The sequence below is a fragment of the Setaria viridis genome, chromosome 8 (genome assembly GCF_005286985.2).
Source record: "Setaria viridis chromosome 8, Setaria_viridis_v4.0, whole genome shotgun sequence".
In the NCBI taxonomy this organism is placed as follows: domain Eukaryota; kingdom Viridiplantae; phylum Streptophyta; class Magnoliopsida; order Poales; family Poaceae; genus Setaria; species Setaria viridis.
The window spans coordinates 19730100-19734858 of NC_048270.2; the positions used below are offsets into that span (position 1 = coordinate 19730100).

General features: G+C 49.1%; 1 long non-coding RNA gene across 1 annotated transcript; it reads right to left on the minus strand.

Annotated features, from left to right (window-relative positions):
* Positions 1-660: 660 nt before the first annotated feature.
* Positions 661-3822, minus strand: LOC117833772 (uncharacterized). Its single transcript, XR_004635540.2, has 2 exons — positions 2897-3822; positions 661-2795 (listed from the first exon to the last, which is right to left on the minus strand). It is a non-coding gene; the product is annotated as an uncharacterized lncRNA (long non-coding RNA).
* Between the last annotated feature and the right edge of the window lie 937 nt (positions 3823-4759).

A 4759-nucleotide genomic window follows, 5' to 3' on the forward strand; every position in this document is an offset into this window, starting at 1 on the left:
AATTTGTTTTTTTGTAAGATAGAATGTGAATTGCCCGTAGCAACGCATGGGCACGATCCTAGTACATGTATATATAACCTGCCCCCGTGCATCCAGATGGTGGAGGAGCTCCTCGCCGGCCGCGCACCGTGCGACGGGGGCAGCAGGGAGGCCCTCGGCTTCCGCACGGCCCCCGCGACGCCGTACGAGTCGTGCAATGCGTCGCCGGCCAACTCGTGCTACGTCAGCGGGGAGCTCAACGTCAAGGAGTACTTCCAGTAGTACGCGGCCGGCCTGGCGGACGCCGCGGCCAGCGGGTTGAGGAGGTCGTGGCCCAGGAAGCTCAGGTTCATGCGGCAGCTCAACCTCGGCCTCAAGTTCAAGGTGTCCAAGGCGTACCTCAAGATGATATTCGCTACCAAGCAGGGGAGCCCCGAGGACAAGAACACTCTCCACGCACCGAGGGGAGCCCAGGAGCTCGCCCACGGCGACCATGGCCATGGCCACCTCAGGGCGTGGAGGAAGAACCCGTTCGGCAAGTAATGACATGTAGATGCAAATTATTTGGGTCAATCTAGTGTGAAAGTAGTATTTTTTTAATCTTGAAGGAATAAGACGTGGATGCAAATAGTAGTGTGCTAACAAAAAAAACTATAAAACTATAGGAACCTAGATTCAATGTAGTAGCATCACAGATAATTATGCATTTGCACATAGGAACCTGGATTCAGCATCACGCTCCCAGACACAAGTAATACAATTGTACAACAATTATAGCACCTAGTGATCATTACAAGGAGTGAAAAGAGACAGTAGGTCTTGTACATGCAATCGCTGCACTGGAATACTGGATACACTTCCTTGAGGAATGATAAACATTTGACCATGGATCATAGAGTTCTCACTGTTGCAAGGCCAGAATGCCACACACAAAAAAATCTCTATAGAACTGAGCATGCAGGAACCAATTTACAGATCCTGAACCAACAATCTAGCCAACGATTGGCATACAACTTCATCATCTGAGAGCCTTTTGTTATGTCTTCCATAGTGCAAACAGAAGTCAAGCATACTCTGATGCAATATTGGAGCTGCAGGCAGATAACGGTAGTTCAGAAGAAAGCATACTTGCTAGCTAAAGATATTATAGATTCAGCAGAGTCACACGCCCAATAGGAACATACTATAGGTTCAAACTATGCCAGCTTACAGGGCACCGCGCTCTCAACTCCCACAGCAGTAGTGCATGGCATGGATGCTAGCACATCTCTGCCATGCTCAGCAACCAAAATTTTGGTGTCTGAAACTCTGGGTTACCAAGAAAAAAGTGGTAGTCTTTGTGATTAAAAATAATCAAAGATTTTGTGAATTTACTCGTTGTCCTTTGTTATAAAAAAGTGGCAGTATTTATGAACTGGTTGAGCTGATGGTGGTGGCAGCCTAGGATTATTTGGTCACTATGTCCTGTGGCCACATCATCGCTTGCTGCTCCATGTTCCACTGCACCCGCAGCCGCACCTGATGGAACGGAGATGGTGAAAGTTCAATGTCAAGTGCAGGTGAATATGAATTTGTTTCAGAAACATGTCATGGCTTATATTCAGAGCAGGCAAAAACATTCAGGCAGCCAAAAAGCATATGTTTGCTGAATCCAAGTTCCTTTCGGATACATGTCAGCCACAATACTTTTTTAAATGTAAATCTAAGCTGTTAAAGAAATTGAACTTAGCTCAAGCTTGATTGTAATTTTGGGGCCAAGCTAAGAATGACATTAGAGGCTTGGTTACTAAGGGACAAGGCTGCAGCCTGGCCAAAACCCAACGCACATGAAACCGAAGGTGGCTCAGCATCAACAACCCAACAAATGCAGAGGGCACAGCCTGGATACCACAAGGCCACTTTTTTTTACCCTGCCCCAACCAAGAAACTTCTCAGGTCTAAGTAAAATACAGTGATCATATGTTTTTCAACACTTAGTTGCAACTTACTGCCAGATAAAGTACCGATCGACAGCCCACTTGAGCATGATAATTGTGAAACAGACAGTTAACAAATGCAATTGAACATCCTTATGCATACAACATAGTTAATGAGTATGACCTCTCTCTCTAGGTCCAGAAAACCAACCCATATGAAATTTTAGCGCCATCCTCTCTCATAAAGAAATGATACCATTGGAGTCCTGTTTGAATAACCATCTGTAAGGACTAAGAAATAATCTCGGTAGAACTGATCGACAAATGCAGAGTCATATTCTAGGTACTTCAGTTCTTAAGAGAAACAGTTTGGCAGATATTGATAATAGTAACAACTTGCAACCTTTATTGGATCAGTCCCTATGCCTCTACGTTAAAGGAACAATCTCTGTTGCAACAGTTCCAAGGCTTCACAAAGAAGTCAAGAATACTTGCACTACTGATTTAGAGGGGCACAGTTTCAGCAGTAAGTTAGTAGGAGTAATTGTTACAAGAATTGCAATTCTCAAAGACCTGAAGCAGAAGGTTAAGTGAATCATGCCCATCTGAAACAGGAATTCAATGAATCATGCCCATAATGTCAGTTTGGAAACACTAGAATTTCAAGTTGCAGCAGGCCAATTTCCTATAATTCACTCAGCCCCCTCGTTTCACCCAAACTCACCAGGCTATGGAATTCCAGAAGAAAGAAACAAACCTCTTTATTACCTGAATATTTCCGTTGCTACCGGTTTGGACTCTGAGTACTCAATCGAACCAACTGCCACTGTAAGGTCCTAGTAATACTGCTTATTGGGGTAGAATTTTTTGCAGGTAGAACACTCGAGGCTCGAAGCATCTCTAGAAAGGAACAAACCGTCAAACCAGGAAGTAGGAAGCTGCGCGATAAGCAATTGGCAGGTAAGGTGAGGTGGGACGAAATTCGGAAGGTCCACACTTACCCTGATGGATCGCTCGCGCTCACGACGGGGTAGTAGCAAATTGTTCACGCCAGCTTGATCTCCAGCGTCGGTTCGACCAGAGGTTACTTGCCGCGGAGCGTCCGGCCCGAGTGGGCTCCTCGCCTGCTCGACGGAATGCATCAGTGAGGTGGGCAGGTCAGAGGGCACTCACCACGGCCGCCTCGTCGGGCGCGTCGGTCGTGACGGCGGGTGTGACGCTCGCGCGCAGTTCGAGCCTCCTCGCTGGGGCGCCGCCCCGGCTAGGGTGCGCTGGCACCGCGACGCGGTGCCGTGGGTGCTAGTTGTTGCCGCGCGGCGCCGCGAGGGCTGCTGCAGTGTGCAGTGGTGGTCGCAGCGCCCAGCGCCGCCATGGGGAGGTTGGGACTTGGGAGAGGTGGTGGAGCCCTGGAGCTAGAGGCGTGGCCGCGTGGGCGTCGAGGGAGGAGGTGAGGGAGGGCGCTTGAAATCGGGATGTGGATGGACCAATCTCCGGCGGGCAGCCGCGGCAGCCGGAGCGGGTCGGACGCCTTGCGGGCGAGGTGCGCGCGCGGTGGAGACCTTCGCGGACGGTGTCTAGGCGCTTGGAATCGGGGGGTAGATGGAAAGTGGAGCAGCTCCGGCGGGCGGCGACCTAGCTCCGGCGGGCAGCTGCGACGTGCACAGACGGGGGTCGGCGAACGAGCAGCGACGACAACAGAACGGGGGAAGGAGGAAGACGGAACTGAACGGATGGACGGGCGCCCACGATCTAAATCAGTTCTGGGGTCAAACAACCGGAGAAAAAGAAAATGCGGAAGAAAAAAAATGCGGTCCGACGACGCAGGTTCGATGGATGGGCTATTCTGTAGCCATGGTATTATATAGGGCGTGATTGGTTGCAAAGGATGGAGCCGTCCACAACGGATGGGATATACCGGATGGTGGGAGACGGGATAGAGCGATACAGCGGGGTTTGTTTGGTTGCACTTTGCTGTCGTCCTGAATCATGCGAGGTTGTGTTTGGTTGTACTGGTTGTATCGTTCTCGTGTATGACAGGAGTCACCAGATTGTAATTGGTACGTAGAATGGGAGGAGATCGGAGCACCCTAACACCATATTGGTGAGGTTACCAACAATGTTCATGAACATGAGGTGTTTTGATAGTACAAAGGCTGATTGTGATGAATTACTTCCAAAGATAATTCATTACTACTAGCAGTACAAAGATAACAATAAATTGTAGCATAACTATGATATGGAGCCAACTAAGTTCATTTGCCATCTTTTTTGAACCGATAGTCGCTTCTTTGACATCTTCATCACCAGTGGACTCTAGGAAAGATGCAATTGCCTCCTCTTCGGAACTAAAACTCTTGTAGCAACAATTAGGATAACCGGTGACCTGCTGATAACAGGTTACCCAAGTTGCATAGACTCCAGGCTTCCTACCTAGGTGTCGGGCATACACCCCAGGTCCACGAGTAGGCCTTTGACGGCCCACCAAGGGACATGCTCGGACAAGACCGGAACAAGGATGGGCGTATCCAACTCGGACTAGTCAAGTATGTTTATGGAAAACTACTCGGGCCGTTACCGAGTAGAACTCTATAATAGTACCCGACTAGGACTCAGACTTGTAACCCTGCCCTCCCGTGCATATAAGGGCGGGCAGGGACCCCCCTCAAAACACAAACAGACATCATCTCAACATACATCAATACAAACCAACATACAAGACGTAGGGTATTACGCGATCTAGCAGCCCGAACCTGTCTAAATCGTGTTCCTTGCGTCACCATTGATTCCTTGATTCTCAACGACCTTTACCGCATAAAAGATCACCTAGGGTACCCCCTAGGCGGGTTGCCGGTCTAAAACACCGA